Source organism: Myotis yumanensis, unplaced genomic scaffold, assembly GCF_028538775.1.
Source record: "Myotis yumanensis isolate MYYU_CA2020_CCGP unplaced genomic scaffold, mMyoYum1.0.hap1 SCAF_4, whole genome shotgun sequence".
In the NCBI taxonomy this organism is placed as follows: Eukaryota; Metazoa; Chordata; class Mammalia; order Chiroptera; family Vespertilionidae; genus Myotis; species Myotis yumanensis.
The window spans coordinates 51,676,775-51,700,389 of NW_027223755.1; the positions used below are offsets into that span (position 1 = coordinate 51,676,775).

Below are 23,615 nucleotides of genomic sequence, written 5' to 3' on the forward strand. Positions count from 1 at the left end.
AGTTCACTTATCCTGTCTCTAAAAATGGCAAAATCTCTGCTATAAAATAATTTGGATTTAATTGACATTCCCCAAGGCAAGAAAGCTGGTAGTATAATAATCCTTTTGAAAGCAAACACCCTTTGATGACTACAAAATTCAAGTATGATCAGAGAAATTTTTTTTGGTCATTTTACTAGAGTCTATGTGACCTATGACACAAAACTCCTTAGATATAAGCTCTGTCTTCCTACAGTAACAACGTATCTCTTTCCATATTACCAATAATTGTATTTTCAGATCTACTGCCAGACAGTAGGCTACCCAATAATATTAGAATAGCCTTGCAGGAAAAGATCATGTCTTACATTTTTGTTCTGCTCTATAAAACCCAGCCCAGGGTTAGTCATGTAAAAGTCAACAAACACTTCATGATTCATAATAACTATTTGCCAAGTATAGTTAGCAGGTAAGAAATTAAACTGCTAAACAAGAGAAGGTAAGAATTATTGATACTGTAAAAGTAATTGTTACTGGAAAATCAATTCATAGCAATAGTAGTCATTCTTCGTCATAAAGATTTCAACCTAAAGAAAACAGTGCCACAAACCAGTTCTTTGGTTCGAGTGAAAGTGCTATGTGGGTATGACATTTCCTAAAATTATTCACCAAATTAATTTTTCAATATTGTTTTTTTTCTGTCTCTATTTTCATTATTGAGAACATGCATATCTTCCTCCTTTTTTACTAAAACAAGTTCAATACTTTATTCAGTATATGTAAAATTTAATAATGACCATTCTCTATGACTAACCCTACTCCATAATGATCTATTACTTAAAATTGAAGTATTGAATTTTTACTTTCGATACATGGTCTATACCACATTGACTGTCATCTATCCATGTATGTTATTTAGATATATATGCATGCCCCATGTCCACAAGAATATTGTCTTTTATGCTAATGAGCATATTTCTAATAGAGCATGAAGAACTTTCCCAGACAGAGTAGGAGCTGAGAAAAGTTTCCTACATTTGGTTAAAGTTTGAGCTCACCATTCTATGTCTTGCCTTTGAAATCATTTGAAAACTTTGATGCTCATTACATGTAAATAAGATTTGTGATAGACATAAATGATTATTGCATCACATTTAAGCAAATCTATGGTAATAGATAAAATAGGTTAAGAAACTGAACTAGAGTGGATTTTTCAGGTGATATGTGTACAAGTCCCAGGTGATATATTTATATCCCAACGAAACCAAAATTATTGACAATCATCATCATTATTTACCACTACTCTACCAGTACAACCAAACATGCTAGATTACTAAGTCCTTGGGAACTGAAGCCATACATTATTCATTTTTCTATCCTTAAGTAAATGGCACATAGTAGTACTCAATAAATATTTATTGGGAGATAAACAAAAATCTACATTGATTTCCCTTCGTAAACTGACCTAGTCATATCTGAGTCAACACTAATCATGTAATTTTCCTTCTTCCACAAATTTTACCAGAAATTATGTGACAATAACAATTACCTTTCCAGAGTTGTGAGCCCTACACAGGAAATCTGTTCCCTGGTTGCAAGGCGACACAGATCACTTTGCTCATTCTTTTCAAGGGAAACTAAGCAGGAGGATATTGCTGGCTTTTCTTTTCAATCATCACTGTAAGAAAAAAAAATAATTTGTCATCTTCATTTATGAAAATATTACATTAAGCAAAAACAGGAACAAATGACATTATTTAGGAAAAAAAGGATAAATATGGCACTCTGGAAAATGAATGGATGAGGAGAAAAAAATAAAATGAAGATGCAAAATTTAAAGCTTGTGAAGAGAAGACAAAAAGTCCTCAGCAGTGCCAACAAGTGCTTAGAAAATGGCTACAGTTCAGAAAATAAGACATTGTCATAGCTTTTTAAAACTTAGATTATCTTTTGAAATGTGATTATGTATATCTTCAAGTTTAAACTACAGAAGCATGTGGAATAGAGATTACTAAGGCTTGTAATCATATTCCGATTATACTAAAATAAAGTCATTGAAAGAAAGAGATAGTTTTATCCTTATTTCCAGTTCAAAACAAGATAATCTTCCATAGCCTTGCCATCGGGTGGATTCTGGGAGATAATTATCTTGCATGTGCAGTTCAGGTTCTTGATTTCAGTGCTGGAGGTTACTACAGGCTTTAGAGTCCAAGAGAGCCAAGATACATAAACTTTATTGTTATTGTTGCCCATTTGACAAGGTAGTATCCCAAATGAATGGACATTGGCCATTCAGATGGAAAACAAAAGGCTGTTTATCAGCTGGTTAATTGCACTCAAATATGAAATAAGATTCCCAGCAGTGAAGCTCCCTCACATTTCTATTTCTCACCTAAATTATAAACCACCTTTGAACAGAACCATTTCCAGCATCTAGGTGTTTATCATAATAAAGCACATCTGCCACAGATGACAGCTGACCTTTCAACTTTGGTCAGCACTTTGGCAGCTGGCACAGCCATAGGAAAGGGGGGTGGATACAAGTTTCCTGGCCCTGTCATCTTCCCTTTATTTGTATGGTTTAACTCCGAAATGAGGACATAACTAAGTAATGCCGCAGAACACTGAAAATATTCCTTGCACAAAATGAGTCTGGTGAATGCATTTACTTTCCATCAAAGTTTCCGAATTTTGAAAAGGCTGGGATTTTTGTTGCTGTTAACTCCTTTTGTTACTTTTTTTTTTTCAAATTTAGCAGCTGGTAAGGATTATTCATTGTATAATTTTTTTAAAAAGTGGTTACTAAAACATAATTTAGTCTGTTTAAATTCTTCATCATAAAGATTTCAACCTAAAGAAAATAGCTCCAGGTCCTGGCCTAGTAGCTCAGTTGGTTAGAACATCCTCCAAATACCCCCAAGGTTGGGGGTTCAATCCCCAGTTGGGACACATACAAGAATCAACCAATGAATGCATAAACAACAAATCGATGTTTCTCTCTCTCTTTCTAAAAATAAACACATAAATATTTTTAAAAAAGAAAATAGTTCCATAAGCCAATTCTTTGGCTGTAGTGAAAACCAAACACTTAGAATAGCTAAGAATCACCAAAGACTCTTATCTTAACAATGGAAAGAGATTTAAACATAAGGCTTTATCTTTCCTCTGTGAAGTTTTTGGACAAAGCTGGATGATAAATAAAGGGCAAGTAAAAAAGGCAAATGTAAAACACCCTCTGCTCTAGTGGAGAAGCCTGAACTCTAATTGGAGCGGAGAAACCACTGCTAATTGACTAAACACCTTCAATAGATACCGCACTCAAAGCATTATCATATACATTCTCTGTTCATGTGTGGGCTTCCCAGTTTGTGCACAACCCTCAGTGCACAGGGATCACACGTTTTAGAGAATAGCCTTCTAGATGGGTCTGCATACCTGGTTTTGACTCATGTGAGCATCAGAATAATGACTGCTTTCATGGACACATCTAGCCCAGCTATACAATTTAAATAGCTATTAATATCATCTCAAAAATATTAATATATTTTTCTTTCTATTAGCACATATATGACCACCTATTGTCCAAGCATTCTTTTAACAGATGAAGTAGTATAAGGCTAATCATCTGCTTAGAGTTTAGTAAATAGATGGCTGTTCAGCATTCATGCTTCTTTCTAGTGATCCTTCAGTTTCCTTTTTGGAAATCTCCTCCCTCTTCATGCGTGTAAATTCAATACCACTGATTGCTCCCTCCCTTCTAGACTCCTCATAGAGAGTACTTGTGCCCAATCCCACCTGACCATGCCTGTTCCAGCTATTGGAAAGTTATTGTGGTTCCTACTTCCTAAATCTTATCCTTCCTGAATTCTCTTGGATCATGATCGGCAGCCTGCTGTACAAGCTTCCTGTTAATTATGTGAGCCTCCATCTCCACCAGACTATTGCTTATATGAAAGAACCTTTACTGATATGTAATGCATGTCATCATGAAAGTTTGTAATGCAAGATGTCCTGTGATATTGGAAATGGAACTGACAAAAACCCCATTGTGTTTAAAGAAAGAGGAATTGGTGGTGCCTCAGCTAACCAAAAGAGGATAATAAAAATAGTGACACTTAGGGAAGAAACGGATTTTAATAAATGTAATAGGATAGACAGCAACCAATGGGCAGGGAGAAGGGGCAGAATGTACTCAGGGGACAATGAATAGAACAACTTAGATGGAGTAGGGATTGTCCTTAGAGTGTTCTTCCTGCCACAAACATTGGTTTAGTATCTTCTACTGTTGGGCACTGCTAGGACACAGAGACCATTAAGATCAGAGACTTGCTGTTGGGGAGCACAAGGGCCAGTCATCTCAAGTAGAGAGGGATACTCTTGAAATCCTATATAATAAAAACCTAATATGCAAATTTTCCCTTCAACCAGGAGTTGGAACGCTGGCTATGACATGCGCTGACCACCAGGGGGTGGCACAGAATATGGCGGGTGTCAGCGATGCACTGCAACCTCTCTCCAGCTACCTGGGGTTGCGGGTGAGGGGGCGGAGGTGTGGTGAGAATGCGGGGTGTCCACCGAGCTTGCTTTCACGCCCCCTGGCACCCTTCCCCCAGATGCCAGGGCTCACATGCCAGGGAAGCCCCTCACACTCAGGTGCCGGACACCCACAAGAAGCCCACAAGGCATCTTCTGGGTGAGCTGGGCCACAGCTACCGGGACCACAGGGGCTGGTAGGGCTCCCCGTGAATTTGCTCAGGAACCAGTCTGCAAGGCCTGCTGGGAGAGAGTGTGCTGCCTGCCCATCTTCTGTGCAGCACCGCTGGGTGGCCCAGAGGCCCACGCTGCCCCCCAAGCCTGCAGCATCTGGCCATGCTCACAGCATTTCCATGTGGGGACTCAGGCACCGTGACTCAGGTGGAGGGGGGAGCACAGGGGCCCAGGGCCCAGAGTTTAGCTGGGACCTGCCCTTCCACACCAGATGCTTACGCTTCAATCACCTGCCAGGCCTAGGCACTGCACCTGTGCACAAATTTCATGCACCAGGCCTCTAGTGGGTTAATAAAAGATTTTTGACTACTGCTCCAAAGCTATTCTGTGACAAAACAGCATCTTCTCCAAAGCAAATGTATGATGTTACCAACGCATTATTTACATGTAGAAAAGGGAAAATAAATGCTAGATTTGAATAAGTGCATTTAAAACTGTAATGAGCAGACATTTGAAACCTTCAAAGGTAGAAAGAACTCCATAAAAAGTGTAAGAATTTCTAGCTTCGATTGCTTCTCACTTTAACACTTGGAGTTAAGTGTAAAAGCATTCATAAAAAATATATAGCCTATATGTGAAGAAATTTTAATTTTACAATTGTGGCTGCTTTATGTAATTCTCTGAGTCATCAAAGACTGCTTCTTTCTTAGCTAGTTTCTTAATCATTTTTTTTTTCTTTAGGGCACAGGTAAAGCAAAGATGATTTCTGTGGGCCATCTTATTTATATCTTCTTTTTACATCTTGCTATACTATGGTATTTAAAGTACCATTACATGTAAAGAGTAACTTTCTACTTGGTAATCAAACTGAACCTTCCCACTGGAGGCACATGGGTGGCAAACAGTCATATCAGCTTAGTGGAACAGCTTCCCTGTCTCACATAGTTGAGGAGATGAACATATTTAAGCATTTCATGAAGTATGAGGTATAGACTACCCACATAGAGTACCTGTGCCCAATCCCAAGGGGTGCTAATCAAGAATAACGCTCCACTTGACCTTAACTTAGAACAATTGTCAATAGTGATGATTTTTCATGGTTGGAATTAAGCAATAATAGCCATATGGATATAACCTAATTTACTTAATCAATCTTTTACAGTTCACATTTAGGTTGATTCCATTTTAATTACCTGGATTACCCGATTATTTATTTTGGATAGATTCCAAGCAGTAGAATCATTAGTATGTACACATTTTCTTTTCTTTTTTTTATTTTACTCTTGGGGCATTTGTTTGCTTTTTTCTGAAGAAAAATTATACCAATTTATATTAAAAACTGCACTGCATAAGTCACTGATACATTGCCTTTTTAATTCAAGTTTAAGAAGAGAAAGGACATGGATGGGTCACTCCAGTTGTTGCATGAATGTCTAATCAAAATTCCATTCTCAGTCAGAAAAGTGGTAAAATAAAGTTTACATTGCCAGGTTATCAAATCCCACCCCGTCTCTATTTCTCAGTGTTTGTTATATTAAGACTAGAAGCCCGGTGCACGAATTCGTGCACCAGTGGGGCCCCTGTGCCTGGCCTGTGGGATCAGGCCGAAACCAGCTCTCTGACATCTCCTGAGGGGTCCTGGATTGCAAGAGGGCACAGGCCAGGCCAAGGGACCCCACTGGTGCATGATCAGGGCGGGCGAGGGATGTGGGAGTTTGGCCAGCCGGAGAAGGACCGTAGGAGGGTTCCAGGGTGTGTCCAGCCCATCTCACTCAGTCCCGATTGGCTGGACCCCAGCAGCAAGCTCACCTACCAGTCGGAGCATCTTCCCCCCTGGTGGTCAGTGCACGTCATAGAGAGCACTTGAGCGGCTTTAGCATATCATTAGCATATTATGCTTTGATTGGTTGAGTGGCCGATCAGATGACTGGACACTTAGCATATTAGGCTTTTATTATATAGGATAAAATTTCTCCTTCATGAATTTTAAAAATAATATAAATAGAAAGTAATAAATTTTCCTAAAATATCATCAAAGTATTTTGCTTCTCAACATGAGGTTCTCCATTCAGCATCTGTGTATTTATTGACCTATCTATTTATCTATCTAATTATCTGTCATTAATGCATGTATGTGTGTAGATATGTATCTATGTATACAAAGGGAAAGTCAAGGCTTGGACATTTTCCATCTATATCCATCCTCACCCCTGTGTCTTTGCTCATTTTGCTCCTTTTGCAGCATGGTTCTTTCTCCTCTTCCAGAGCTATTCTAAATGCTTTCTTCAATCTAGAGTATATACCCCACTCTGCCAGCCGCTTCCCGGGCTACCTGGCTTATAGCGATCCTTTGTTCCACTCCTCAGCCCTGACACTATATCATTAAAATCTAGATCAATATTGACTAAAATACAGATACTACTATAATTTGGATGAATAGATTTCATAAGGAAAGCATTTATCACCTACTATTTATAAATGATTGTAGGCTGGGAATTTTATCTCTTCTCTTGACCACTTTGCTCTTTGTCATTAGGGGGGAAAAATAAAAGTATACATAGAAATAAATAGTTCAGAAAATAATTACCTTATTCATAAAATATATTAATATTTCTGTTATTTCAGGATGGGGATGATCAAAATAGATTCTATAGTTTTAAGATCCTGAGTTTTTTTCTTGAACTCTCACCAAGAATTGTCAAGATATGACTGACCCCATAGGTGATTATTTTTTTAAAATAATTGGAATTCCTCTATTGTAGAGTAAATATCTTGTTAAATATAAATGAAAACAAATTTAGTATCTTCATTTTTAAAAGCTTCTAGTATGAAACAGTTACTATTCAAACATAATTATTCCTACTTTCTCACTATTATTATACACACACATATATACACACATACACACTCACACAATCCACAAATAAACTTCTGGTTTAAAATAATAATTACTCTATTAGCATTAAGAAAATATTTTTATGGAACACCTAAGTAGTAATCTTTAATTTGTAGTCATTTGAGCCCTTCTTCCCCCCCAAAAAGAAGAAATTATTTTTTTAAATGTGCATACATTTCATTTTGTTTGTTAAAAGTTGAAATTTGGCCTCCTATTTTCACTCAAGTTAAATCTTTATACAATGTGACTTCCATAACTATGTATTGCTAATAACTAAAACCAATATAGACTAATCATGAATATTAAAATAATTTTATCTGTGACTTTCAAATTTAATAGCTATAAACCTGTCAATATCTATTATGACAAGACGATTTTTAAAGTTATTATTTTCCTTAGGAGTTTTTTTCATGTAGATCAACATGAGAAAAGTAGCAAAATAAAACAACTACAAATAAGGACTCTCTCTCTATGAAACATACCAAATATTGAATGTAACATATCTGTTTGGACTTCTGAAATAAGTACTCAAATGTTGCAGTTGAAGTTATAGCCACTGTGCGTGAAAAATAAAAACATAATTCAGCAATCTTGCTCACTTATTTGTGCAAATATATATTTCATATGCAATCAAGGAAAAATTTCATATCATCAGTTTGTTAAATATTCTGCAAATCAATTTCTTGAAGATTAGGTTGAGTCTACATGACTGTTTCCTGTCAGGTACTTTCAACTTCCAAATTTTAAGACAAATTATTATCCATATTTGATAATAAAATGCAGGGCATTCTTTCATGTCCACCCTTTTAAGATTTTTTTTGTTCTTTGCAGCAGCCAGAAACAAATAAACAAAAGGTATAATCAGGAAATTAACTTCCTCCTGTTTTTCTTGTTTTATTTCAGTTCTGCTCTCTCCCTTCTTTCTTCATTTCTCTCCAAAGATTTAGAATGTGTAGTTAACACCTGCTGGGGTGGTAACAGCAGTTGAGCTTTGCCTTAAAGGTGCCCTGTGAGTGCTTAGAGTGACACAGATCATGGTCTCTACACTCCTTCTGCTGTTCATTGCCTGGTTACACTTGGCATGAGAAGGCTGGCCACAATGAACTATCTTCATGCCCACCATGGCCAGACCTAGAAATGTGGGGCTCTGGGCCACTGTGTCCCTTCCCCAGCCCAGCGGAACTGAGAATAGAATCTTTGTCCTCCCACTACAGATGGTCAACAGACTGGAGTGTGCCAGTAATCTGAGAAGAGGCCAGACTAATTTTAATTACAAATTGCTCCGTCACTTCACGTTTGTTATCTCGCTGTACCTGTAGTTCATGCAACAGACAACTTAATATACATTCTTTAAATAATCATCAAAACCTTTCCTGCTTCAGCACTTTCCACCTTTCCCTGGAAAGCCTGTGCGTTTGTAGGGATTTACAACTGCAAGTGCCTGAAGTCAAGTTTCAGTGCCAGCAAGTGTGGGGTAGATGGGACTTTAAAACAAACTGATCAGGCATTGGAATAACAAAGACAGGAGGATTAAGGCTGTCTGTGAAGATGAAAGTGTAAAGAGATCTTGGGGGAAAATAGCTTGAGAGGAGCCTTTTAAAAATCAAACAGAAAAACTCCCATCACTTGTCTCTTAGTTCTTTTTAAACATTTTAGCAACATGTGCAAGGAGTTTTATTTATCAAGTCAAATCTTCCATTCTTTACATGTTTTAAAAGGAAGTCAGAAAAAAGCAAGTTCATAACCCTTCAGCAATTTACCCAGTTATGTAGCATTGTTGTCACTAGAAAAAACACTAAATAACTTGATAATGTTTTCAGCAAAAAATGCATGGGACTGGCAGGAAACCTATGTGCCCATATGGAAATGCTTAGTTGCTTCTTCTATATTGAACTCGTCTGTGCATTCATAGAGAACTTATGACATATTTCCTTGTTATGTATACATTTTTTTTTTGTTTAACAATGCCAAAAAGTGATAACTTGGAGACTGAAAATTATCCTGACAGTCACCTGTCATTCATTGTCCTTTATTCTGACAACCTCAGGCATTCAGGCATGGATTTATGGGTTTTCCCCTCTTGTGCTTTATTTTTAAAGGAGTTGGGGGATGGGGAAAAATATCAGAGGATTCAGTCCTGAATAGACTTTTGTTTTGCTCTTTCTTTTACCTCTTGACTGTGTCAAATGCAGTGTGTCTCTCATGCAGTTTCTCTCTTTAGAGAGCCTCGGCTGGGCCAGCTAGTTAGTATTCAGACACAAGGCAAAGAGGATAAAATTCTCTCTGCTTGCTGAGACTGCAAATCAGCAATTAGACTAAAAGCAATGTATTGGAGAAAGAGGGCCATCACAGACATCATTGTTGACTGGAACCTGCCAATGTAACTTTAAAATTGTAAAAACTTCATAGCAGGGAGGAATAGTCACTTAGAGGCATATAAGTTGGTTAAGACACTAAGGCAGTATTCACTACAGACATTTCTGCTGTGTAATGTACTCTGTGAACTGTAAGATTTTCCATTAATCTTGTTTACTTATTGTAATGAGAAGCAAATGGGTGAAATTAGTAATGGTGATAGAAAATTCGGCTTTTTATTGTATTGCATGTTATGAAAACATTTTCTAGATTGGCATGTTACTCCCATTTTCATTTGAGCTCACTTTAAAGGATTGTAATGGAGGGCTGAAGGTTACAAACTGTTTTATGTTTGACCAAGCAATATCATGTAGCTCTGCTGAATAGTTATATGAGATGCTTAAACAGTATATGCAGCCATTTCCTGGGTATTAATGATGGTATGTGAGGTAATTCTTAAGACTCTTCTTCCTCCTTTTAATATAGAGACTCTTATGCTGCGTTTTAGCAACTGACACATTTCTTGTGCAAATGCTCAAGAGCAGTTACTCTATTAAACTCTTATTATCTAATTCTGTTTTGTGATAGACCAATTTCCAGTGAGCCTTCAAGACTGTCTAATTGATGGGAGGTAGCAGGCAGACCTTCCTGATTTCATATATTTAATTCTTCCTTCCACCCCCATTCTTCCAAACCATGTTTCCTAAAAGTGGATAAATGCTGGTCTGATGAATTTATTTTTACATATTCTAAAGAAAAAGAAAGGAATCTAGATTATTGACATTCTTTACCGGAACTACAGTAGACTAGAGTTAGCAGAAAAAACTGCTAATCACCACAGTTTTCGTGGTGGAAGCAATTTGTCTATAATTAGTAAGTTGATAAATACCAACAAAATGGGTGCTAAAATGAACAACTCTTGTGCTGAGAGACATTTGACTCTACATTGCACTTTGCATTTTGATATATGCAGCATTACATTTTGTTACAAAGAGCGACAACTTTAATGGCAGCTAAAGACTCTAATCTGTCTTCTGAAGGAGAGCACACATACATCTTAATAGAACAGCTTCTTTTATAAAACGTATCTTTTTTTTTTTTTCAAGGAGTGAGCAATGTAAGGATAAGAAATAAAGGCTGGTCTTTTATTTATTGTATATAAAATGGTGGCAAAAGATGGAAGATTTGTTTTGCTAGATAATGAAACACCATAGCAAGTAAGATTAAACAATACCACCGATTTAGGGTAGATTCTTCATTGGAAATACCAAATTCACATTTGTTTGTAGACATTTGCTTTCTACGTTTCATATGAAGTGCTTATTATACTAAATGTTTCAACCCCATATATAATCACACTCATGACCATTTTGGTCAATTCAAACAAGGAAGCTTGTGTGGTGTACTAAAGTGTGAGACAAATATTTAATTCAAATAAATAAGATACAGCATATTATATCTTTGAAACCAAAAAATTATGTCTGAAATGTTTTAATAAAACACTAGCTTTGTAAGAGTCTAAATCCCACTAGGTACATTATACAATAAAGGGACGTGATAGTTTATAAGTGATTTGCTGAAATTCTCACTCTCATAAGAAAAAAATAAATATCAAAATAAGTTTAACCTGCATGATCTGCTAGAACAAAAGAGATTATCCTAAGAAAGCAACTGTGATGGTATAAATAAAAATTATTTATGTTAATGTGGTTGGAAAAATACATCTTTCTAAATGCTTTTTAAAATGGTTAACGTGTTTGCCTGGCTGGTGTGGCTCAGTGGTTGAGTGTCGACCCATGAACCAAGAGGTCACATGTTTGATGCTTGGTCAGGTCACATGCTCGGGTTATGGGCCCAATTCCTAGTAGGAAGCATGCAGGAGGCAGACAATTGATGTTTCTGTCTCTCTATCCCTCTCCCTCCCTCTCTCTCTAAAGTCAATGAAAATATATACTAAAAAAATAATAAAATGGTAACATGTTTATAGACATAAATTTAGGAGCCACTTATCTACAGTCACTTCATAGATAACTTGATTAGCACATGTGTTTATTACAGATCTCAGAGATAGAGATCTTGAACTGTCTTCATATTACAAACCATGTGGTAAATGGACTTATTGCTAATGATCAAGTATCTTCTAATAGAACCTTTAAAATATATTCTTGCATTTCAATACATTTGACTAACTTTGTTTCTTTCATTCCCCTTAAACCATGTGCTTTTGGTATTCTTAAATATTGAATGAGAGGTTAAAAAAATGACCACCAACGAAATAACTGCATATGTTGTTGTTGTTTTTCCTCTTCTGAATGTTGTATAGTGGGTGTTAGAATATTTAAGACATTTCAAAGGCATGTAAACTATCCCAAATATGTCAGGGGAAGAAGAAGCTGCAATTCATTATTTTTCTGCAATGAATCAACATGAAAGAGAACATTTTAAAGGCCCGAGTAGCTTTGTTTTTATTTACAGTTCGTATCAATAATTTTATACTATGAGAATTTTCCTTATTTGATATATAGTATATATTTGATCAGTAACAGATTGATGATTATGAAATAAAAAGGCAAAGATTTTGAGAAAGTTTATGTTGCAGTTATTTGTGAAGTAGGTGTTCCATCTGATTTATTATTGTTGTTGTTGTCATTGTTTTTCTTCATATTTATCCAGGTGGAAACCTGGGCTTCATTTCATTGGGCACATAAACCTTTAGAGATTACTTATTTATAGGATGGGATCAAAATTCATATTTGTACATGTAAATTTTTCATGGCATACTATTAGATAAAAACAAAGTAAATATTTTAATATTTAAATTTAATTTTGTGCCCCGGCTGGTATGACTCTGTTGGTTGGCTACACACCAAAAAGTTGGGAGTTTGGCACGTACCCACATACCCAGGGCACATGCCTAAGTTGGGGGTTTGATCTCCAGTCAGGGTGCATGAGGGAGGCAAGTGATCGATGTTTCTCACATCAATATTTCTCTCTTCCTCCCTCCCTCCTTCCCTCTCTCTAAAGACAATTAAAAGGGAAAAAAAGAAAGAACAAAGTTTAATTTTGTAACTCCTTTTGAAAGCCTTATTTTTATTTACTTTTCGAAATCAAGAACAACACATTGAAAGAGAAGAGTTAAGCAACTTGGATCTGATCAAATCTGCTGCCATTCTTTTCATCAATATGATTTAATATCGTGTTGGTCATTTTCTTTCAACGTATTACTTCATTTAAGAGGTAGCAATAGTTTGCAAGTGGGGTATAACCTATCTTCATGGAATATCTATCGCTTTCTAAAACAAAGTTACATACAGTGAGTTACAAGAGTCTTTCTTTGTGCTTGGTTTATTCCCAACCTTTTTTTTTTTTTTTTGCCATTCAAAAACAATGCTGACACATGCATACAATGACAAACAGCATTAGTGGAATAAAGGAGTTAAACCAAACCCAGTCATATATTAAATTGTTTTTAAAAGTACTGACCTAAGCACCTCTATGAGACGTTATTAGTAAAATCTGAAGAAGAGGAAAACAGACATTTGGAAGTGAGATGTGCTCTCCTTTGCAGCCCGTAGGATTGCTGACTTGCCATCATGTTTGCATGCAATGCTTTTGTCAGATATTATTTCATGTCTCTTTGTCAAAGGAGAGGTTTTGAAGCCCTTTTCTGCATCTGGGTGACAGCTATCAGGGCTCAGACCAAGCTTCCCTGGGCTATAGATACATGACCAAAATGCTTTTTGGGGGAAAAAATAAAAACACCTTTTGAGCAGCCCCTCATTTCCACTCACCAGGTCAACGCATACGTTTTTACATTTCAACATCCGCTTCAAACACCGTAACTGTAACTTAGTGACAATTTTTCATCAAGACCGAGTGTTGAACTCTTGCCCACTCCCATACAGACTAAAATCTAATGCAACCGTTATGTCATCTTTCCTGGTAAGTGGTGATTTTCTAGAATTCCATGATTTATAAAACTCTTCTAAAAATAGTTGGCATTTCTAAGTAGAGGCTTCCTGACACTTAGTCCACACAGAGTAAGATGGAGTTAAAAGAAGTTTAACTTTCATCCATTTACGTCTTCCTGAGAAGTTAAGTTAAGAAGTTATGGTAACGCTTTTCATATCAGCCACCAAAAACAGGAAGAGAAATAATTGTAAAACATACAATAATAGAACTATTTTCTGCAAAGATCCAACTATGTGGAGAACTACTCAGTTAGGCCTTATAGTTACTTTTAATGAGGGTTGTTGTGGAATAAGTGGAAACATCTGTTACCCATGAACCACCATAATGGCTACACAAGAAAAAACAGTTCTCTCTTCCACTGATTGAGACTGGTCTTCACGGAACATTCTTATTAATATGCTTAGAACAATCATGCAAATTTCTAAGCCAGATTAATTATTCTTGGCATTCCCAGGAGATAATCCTACAGTCATTTTTTACCAAAGGCAGGGAACAGGGAACCCTTTCTCTGTACATATTTTATTATGGTAGGCAATGCCTAATTGTCCTACTGTATGTCACCCTATTTTACCAGCTACAGTCTGAATTCATTCCCATCCTCAACTTAAAAGTTTGAAACCCCCTAGTGACAGGAATATTAATGTGCCAACACTGTCATATCTATTTCAGCTCATACATATGCAATGTCTTTGTTTTCAAAGATTTATGTCAGACTTTGCTGAAGTGAGGTATTCTACCATTTTAGATAATAGCATGCCAAAGTGATGTTATCAGCCACATTCAGCACTCACTCAAGCAAACGGGAGGAGCATCCTTTCCTTCATGGCTTAAACTCATAGAAACTGTTATTTATCCTTATTTGATGAGAAAAATCTTTCAGGGGGAAATGTTGTATTTTTAGGAGAAGATTATGGCCATCCTGTGGATTATCTTTTAATTAAGAATGGATGATTTGTGCCCACTCTGCTGTAGCAAACGTCTTGCTGCTAATGAAGTTTAAAAAGACTTACTTTATTTAATTACGGCTAATCACCAGGGTAAAATGTGGAATGTTCTTTGATCCTACATGTATTGTGGCAATCCCTTTGGCAGATAGCATCTCCTCAAAATATTTTGAGTTTTTTTGGTCAGTCACATCTTGGCAAAAGGTACAACCACCTTACACAAAAGAATGTCTTTCATCCCCTCTGTAGTTGCCTATCCTGGCATAAAAATTACATGGACTCTTTTGAGGTGATACTTTAGACAGAATATTGAAGTTTTCAGATATTTGAACTTTTACCTTATCCAATATTCAGAATAGAGTTCTTTGCTATTGTTCAATGATTCAAGTCAACCAGCATTATTGGGCATGGCGATGTACCAGGCTCTGCGCTGGGCACTAGGAGTAGAAATATGAAGAGAACACAGGCCCACAACAAACCAAACTTCAGAGATGAATGACCTGTGTTCACTTTCTACTACATCCAGTCCACGTGGATATAAATAGGTAAATGTGCTTTAAACCGAGGGGCTGCTTTGACTTTGGTTTAAAACCAGGAACTGCTTTGTCTTTGGTTAGGTTTGTTTCTAATCACCAAATTAGGATTACTTGGCATGCTCTAGGCTTCTAAGATAAAGCAAGGCTATCCTTTTTGTTTTACTTCCCTCTTGTCTCTTCCCTTTGGAATCAAGTGCAATATATTAAACCCCATTTTTGGGATTTATTCCTTCCTGATAATAATCCATGTAAGAATACTGATAATATACATTATATTTATTTTAAGTACTACTTTTGTGGTTGGTTTTATTCTCAAAGAGATTATTTTTAAGAATGCATACTAAGCCAGTCCTAATTCCAGGTAATATCTGTCTCTTATTTTTTTACCTTTATAAATACCAGACATAATAATATCCAGATGAATCTAATTCTTTACTTGGCAGGTGTGCTCAGTGGTTGAGCATTGACCTATGAATCAGAGGGTCGTGGTTTGCTTCCCAGTCAGGACACATGCCCAGGTTGTGGGCTCGATCCCCAGTGGGGTGTGTGCAGGAGGTGGCCCCTCAATGATTCTCTCTCAGTATTGACGTTTCTATCTCTCTCCCTCTCCCCTCCGTTCCCAAATCAATAAAAATATATATTAAAAAATAAAGATGAATTTATTCTTTAATATGCTTCATAATATTTACTATTTTGAATTTAATTACATTTTTCTGAAGCACAAGCCCATCTAATAATTAGTGGGGTTTGTGTTTTTAATTTCATAGAAGTCATCTGTTTTTTCAAAAAATTACCTTTCATTCCTTTTCCTATGATTTGTTCTGTAGTCTTCAGTACATGTGATTCAACAATGTAGGCTTATTTGATGTAAGGCCCTCCAGGGCAAGGTCCTATGGGTTCCCTGAGAAAGAAAAAAAAACTGAGTAAGTAGCAGAGGAGGGCAAGACCTGTGCCCGGCAGAAGAGGGCACCAGCCAACTGACCTATTCCACCCCAACTGCAGACACCACTTAGAGACGGGGTCAAAACAGCAACTGAACAGAGTAGATGGGCTGCTTTTATTTGGAAAACAAAACTATTTTAGAAAATGACTACATTTAAACTACTCAAAATGAAAGAAATATAGGTTTATGACTTTACAGTCAGCTAGTTTCAATAACACAAAAATAAAAGACCAGCAGTTCCTGAAAAAAATAATTCTCACCAAGGCAAATAATTCCTTTGAAACTATATAACCTATTAAATAATTACTCTATCATTTTTAACTTAAAAAAAGGTAAACAAATCATCTGAGCAGAAATACTTACTTCACATCTCCAAATGTTTTCTACTTTGTTTAACAAATCTGAGTTTCTTTTTGTTTGTCAGGACTTTGAACAGATTTAAAGATTTGTTGTCAAATCAGTGCACAGGTCTCTACCTCACACGTAGGGTTCCATTATCACACAACAATGAGAACTCTCTTTCCACCACCTTACACAAATGCTTAAACATATCTCTCCCTCCTTCGTTCACAGGGCCCCATACCCAGGTAGTATGTAATCTGCCACTTTACCTACAGCTCCCTGCATCTTAGTAGTAAGCAGTTAGACTTACAAAGTGATTAAGGTTGGAGGAAGTTCTTCAAAAATGCAATTGCCATGTCTCTACAAAAATTAAACATTATAAAGTAGGAGAAGCAAAACAGATTTTGCAGTTAGTTCCTGTAATATATTAAACATCTGCAGTTTTGTCTCTCCATCGGGATGTGGGGTTGTGCTGAAGTCACATCCTGATAACATCTGCACAGTACTGATAGCTCTTGCTTTATTCTTTATGGTCTGCTGATGAGAGATTCTTTAACATCCCTTTAGTCATCAAGACCCCAGTTGGATTTCTTTGCCTGTGACAGACTTAAAGGTGGTCTCATTTACACTTGAGAAAATTTCACAATATAGGAGGATATTTTCAGTTTGATGTTTCATCCCTTCCTTTTTTTATCCAGATGCTACATTTAGCTTTTCAAATGAATGTCGATCTCAAAATAGATTTTTCATGAAATATATTTTGTCTGATTTTTGAAACACTATGTCTACAGCAGATGATTTCCCGCCCCGCCCGCGCCCCCCCCCCCCAAAAAAAAAAATTCAGCAAGAAATGGCACCTCTGCTTCTACTTGCACTGCAAGAACAGCTATGATACCTGGTAGGGGATAGGTGATTTGATATCCAGTACACAGAAGGTATCCACTATTTTAAAGGACAGGATCTGAGCTGCTTTTGCTTTGCTAATGACCCCAGTTATATTGGAGCTGAGTCAATAAACAATGGCATTAACATATGTATAAAAAGTGTTTGTTTTACATTTCCAAGACTTGGCAAATCCCTCTCCTGTTCCAGGAAGACTGAAATCTTAGAAGTTTTTTAAAGATAGAACCATGAAAAGTAATATAGGGTATCTATGTCAACAATTTTAGGATATCTGAAAGAATTATTGCTATTGCTGAATATACCTTTATTGATGCAGCCAGTATTTAACAGCAATATATGATAACTTTAAAGAACCTGATTACACATAAATTTCAAAGGTTTATTTGGTTTTGGTATTAATTTTTTGACCAATTCAGTGGAAATTTTTCTTTTCCCACCTGAAATTCATAGAGTTGAATAAGTTGTTTTACTGACATTCTTTTAAGAGTTGAAAGCAGAAAGCATATCTTTTTTCATTTTAAAATATTTGGAGATTTTTTATATGTCATTGATTTCTCATGTATTTCTTTTGTGGTTAAAGAACATGCTCTATAAGATTTCCTTCTGTTTTTTACTGTTGATACTTTTTGGCCTATCCTGTTGTCTACCTTGGTGCACTCCCCATATATACTAGAAAAAGAATGGCTATTCTGCAGTTTTTGGTGGAGTGTTCTAAAATGCAATTTAGGCCAAGAGTGTCAATTATGCTGTTCACATTTTGTATATCTTTATTGATATTTTTGTCTATATATTCTATCAATTATTAAGCATGGAATATTAAAAATACCCAATTATGATTGTGGATTTGACTATATTTTCTCTGCTTCAAAGATTTTGACCCTCCTTTATTAAGTGAATAAACATTTAAGATATGTCTTCCTGATGAATTGACCCTTTTATCATTATGAAATGCCCTATTTATTTCTAGCAATACTCCTTGTCTTAAGGTCCACTTTGTCTGATATTAATATAACCACACAGCTAGGAAACACAGATTTCATTTTTAAATGTCTGGCTATTTTTGTGGGTCAAATGTTTAGAAAGAGTTCATCAGCTTACCTGTCACCTTGCATTCCCAACAAGCTCCACTGCAGGGGAGAGCTTACGCTTTCTCATGAGTAAGTCCCAGCCTTCTGACACAGGACCAACTGGGGACAGAGGAATTAAACTATATGAAAAAGGAGTGAGGATGTGATATAATATAAATCAGAATATAATCTTTATTACTTAGAAAATGAATTATTTTAATATTTTCTGAAATTTTGAACTCATTTATGAGCTGTTATGAAGTTGAATAGTATCTCCCTAAAACTTATGTCCACTGAGAACTTCAGAAGTATCTGAATATATACATGTTCAGATACTACTGTATGTAAAATACAATAGTATCTGATTTTCCCCACCCCTGTAGATAATACTCTTCCTGCCTTTGAACTCACATGGAAAAAGATTTTTTTAAAAAGTACTATTATGTAGAATTTATATAGTCTTATAGTAATTCCACTTTAAATTTGGTCAAATAAATATATTAAATATATTATTTTACATATCAAGTAACTTTGATAAGTGAAGAGGAGAAAGCATAAAATAATATTAGCAAAAATATTAATAAAATGCAAGTCAATCTAGAGAGCTAATTTTGTAGGGAAAATCTCTTCAGAGTAGATTAGCAAGGTAGTATTTCCAAAATACATAAAGCACAAGTTCCCAAATTTCACCTTGCCCCAGTTTCCCAGTCTCTAGAATACTGGTTCTTTATGTGTAAGAGCGAGACATAGAAAATTTCCAGGTATAACTTTGTCCTGTCATATTTTAGTTGTATCTAGAGAGAAATCAAAGGCAAGAGTTGATCCATTAATACTGCCACAGTGTTGATTTTTGCTGTTCTGCCTGAAAGATGAGAGAGCTGGCAGAGCCTACTGCCCGTTTCTTCCCCAATGCACTTTCTGTCACAGCACTTATCAAATAAAGCTTCTGCTTTAGTTACAAGTATTTGTCTGTGTTAGGTATGCAGTCCACATGCCTTTCTCCTTGTAAACACTTGGATTAACTTCTGGATTTTGTTATCATGTGAATAGAGATCAGCTAATTCCAGAAGTTGCCAACTACTATAACATTTCCTGGAATTGATTTTGCATTATTTGGCATGCAAATTCTTTCAAGGATTCTTCCATTCTCAGAATTTATGGTCTACATTTGTGATTCTTTCAAGACATTCTAAATGTAAACCTCTAAAATATGATTAGGGATTGGTAGTACTGGCCAAACCTACAATATTCTGGAAGGTAAAATAAACACCTGATTCTTTTTTGAGAACAATTACATCATATGCTCTATCTTTTACTGTGATCTGTCATGACCTATGCCACTCTAAATACTATGTAGATGGCAGGTTTCAAACAAAATACTCAAAGATTGCAACTTCTCCATCTCTATTGATAAGACCCTATTTGACATTTTCTCTTTACCAGGTTTCTTGGACCCCTATAGTTTCCCAACTCTCTTCCTACTTCTCTAATTCCATCACTACATGCTCCTTTTTCCCTTACCCTAAGGTTAGGTTTCCTCTCAAAGATCTTTCTAGGATGTTTTTTCTCTTTTATACTTTTTAAAAGACTTTGAAAATATTCCCTTATATATCATAGACATGCAATAAAAATGTATTGCATACAAGGTAGAAAATGAGGGCTGTAAATGAGGCACACATGACGTGTTAAATGAGAGGGAACAAAGGGAAAAGTTATTTCCAGCCAGATAAAAAGAGAAAAACATTTCAGACAGAATTTAAATTTTTAAATGATCTTGTAGTATGCAGTATATAGAATTTGGGAATGCAGGAATGGAGAGAAAGAAATCCAAGACAAAAAATTCAGCATAAGAATATAAAAAGTGCCCTCGCTGGTTTGGCTCAGTGGATAGAGCATCAGCCTGCGGACTGAAGGCTCCGGGTTCGATTCTGGTCAAGGGCACATGCCCGGATTGCAGGCTTGATCCCCAGGTTGGGGGCATGCAGGAGGCAGCCGATCAATGATTCTCTCTCATCATTGATGTTTCTATCTCTTCCTCTTCCTTCCTCTCTGAAATTAATAAAAAATATATTTTTAAAAAAAGAATATAAAAAGTATGTTGTAAACAGTAAGAATTTAAGTGAGATTAGGGTCAATTATAACATGAAGTTGAGTGGTGAGAAATATTTGGAAGGTCCAGATCTGGATTCCTTAAGGACAATCACTATAAAGTTCAGACTTTATTCTCTTAATAATGGGAAATATTCTGAGTGTGTGAATAGGAGTCCTGCATCCACATGTAGTCTGAAACTATATCTGAGATGGCTTCATAGAATGGGAAAACAAGGGTCAACTTAGGAAATCATCACACAGGCTAGGTGAATGACAAGCCATGCTGGCCTGGAGTCAGTCTGCACTGGCTCCTGAGAGCCAAATGCTAAATTTTCAGGATTTTTGTGAGTCAGTTTTTACATACAATCATTATTAAAAATTAAATTATTTATGTTTATAATTAAAGGATTTATACTTTAAATAGAGGTAATAAATACTCAAAACTACTCACTGAATACTTATTTTACTATTATCTATGCCTTTGAGGTTATATGTATCTGTAAGATGCAAATAATAAGAAATGGTGTACTGTTGTACACCTCTTCCCAACTCAGTGTTTAGTGACTTTATGGTAGTAGCTTGAAATCAGTCAGGATTGGAATATTTACACTACAGCAATTGACAAATGCTAAAATCACAATCATGATTATTTGTTTTGTTGATTTTCTAGATTTAAGAAAATAATGGAGAAAATTATGATAAGGTAAATTCAACTTAAAAGTATGTCATACCTTTAGTTATTCCACTGTGAATAGCACAAAACTTTATACACTATAATTCTAATAAAAATCATCCAGAAGTTGTTCATGTCATTATTGAATAAGTAAAGTTCCAACTTATGTCTTTACTTTTTCAGAAGGTTTATGTCAGAATCACAGTTGTCATTAGTTGCAACCATAAGTTGGTTGGCTATGGGTACAAAAGTTTAGCAAATATCAACAAAGCATTCTGTGAGGATCAATTAGATCTATGGAATTTACAGTAAAGAGCATAATGCATTTTATTATAATTTTAAATTGGTGCTACATATGCTTTATATAGATAAAATTTATAATAAACATGTATATTTTTGTGTGCGCATAAATATATACACATTTTGGGAGGAGGGGATGTCATTACACACTGCTGGCAGTATTACCTTAGCAGTAGAAATGGGGAGGAAGGCATACTTTCAAAAAATATTTGAAGGTGATAATACAATGAAAACTAATTAAATGTAAGGGGATGAGTAGTGATTCAGAGATGTGTGAAGTTCTGAGGGTACTGACATGTAGTTTGGGTAAATATGAAGCAGAGGTAGAAAAGATTTGTGAGGAATACTAGTTCAGCTTTTGACTGCTGTATAGATTTGGGAGTCATCGGCATTGAAAATAGTGCCGATGACTCCCAAAGGAAACCCTCCCGTTCTAATAAAACACAGTTAAGAGAGGAAGACAGCAAATCCATGATTATAGTGCAGTATGTAAAGTGCTACGGTAAAGGAATGCACCTTATGCTAAGAGAGCCAAGCCAAAAAAAGAGGTGAAAAGAATTATAAGAGGCTGAGCAAATTCCATGTCCTGCCTCATGTCCTGAAGGAAGATAGTGTATTTGATGCATAGATATAGCCAAAGAGTATCTGGAGGAAAGAGTACACAGACGAAAGAAAAAAGGTATGGAGGAGAGGCAAAAATCCATCTATGCCAAAAAGCTTTAACTTTATTTTGTAGAAAATTGATAACTTTCAAAGGATTTTATGCAACTATCACTTTGACAGCACTGTGGACGATGGATTAAAAGGATAAAAGTTTGGGAATAAGACCAGACAGAAGTCTTTCAAAGCAATTTTGGAGAGAAATGCTAAAGCTTTGAACTCAGGTAGTGATAGAGAAGTGGAAACTTAGTTAAAATCATAATTACTTAGTAACTGGATGTTTAAGTAAAAAGGGTCAAATGACCTCCAGGTATATGTTTTGGTTCAATGGATGGGTAGTAATGCCTTTTAAATAGGTAGCATAATTATATAATTGATCATATAAACCAGGACAGATTTGGGAGCTAAAATTAATGGACATTATAGAATTTTAAAATTATCTTGCATTGACTAAAAATCATTTTTATATTATAGGTGGAACTATATACTAGCTCTACTCAATAATGAATTTCAAAAATAAAATTATTTCTAAAAAACTGTCACTTTTATTTTTATGACAAGAATATATCAGTTTGTTTACACATAGCTATGACTTATCTGTGTACCATGATCAATTCTATTCCATATATGTCTACTCCATATGTCTGCTCCATAATTTTTATAATTTGTTAAGAACAGTGTTTTTACTATGATGCTGAATTCTCCACAATTTGTTTGAAAACTAAATGATGCAATCCAAGTAGCTTTTCATAGCACATTACTTTGTTCAAAAAATGTTACCTATTATTATTTTTATTACTATGAAATTTGTTTGCCCTAAGATTTGGAGTAAAGATAAAAGCAGATAATGATGTGTGAAGGTATCTATTCTAAGAGCAGCTGCAAGATCCTCAGATACCATGGTCACCACAGATACCCTCAGACACCACACAACATAGAACTCTGCTTCACATCTGTTCAAATATAAACTGAAGGTATCTATTTTCTCTTTTCTACAGAATTTGTGAGTGATATTTTGTTTTTCAAACATAATCACATTATTGGTTAATCATCTGTAGATTATGCCCTTTGAATCCCGTGTCCTAAGAGTAGAATCAAATTGGAACTGAATTTCACATGCAACCTGGTGAAGAGAAGGTGAATGAACCCGTGAAGTTTTTTCATTGTCTTCTAGATCCCCAACCTTCCATTTATATTCCTCCTTACCCCCTCTCAATGGTAATTCCACCCACATATGCAGAAACATT

At 35.8% G+C, this 23,615-nt stretch overlaps 1 long non-coding RNA gene across 1 annotated transcript; it reads right to left on the reverse strand.

The window, feature by feature from the left end:
* Positions 1-1,537: 1,537 nt before the first annotated feature.
* LOC139008119 (uncharacterized) lies at positions 1,538-18,755 on the reverse strand. Its single transcript, XR_011471101.1, has 3 exons — positions 18,676-18,755; positions 16,184-16,290; positions 1,538-1,657 (listed from the first exon to the last, which is right to left on the reverse strand). It is a non-coding gene; the product is annotated as an uncharacterized lncRNA (long non-coding RNA).
* Between the last annotated feature and the right edge of the window lie 4,860 nt (positions 18,756-23,615).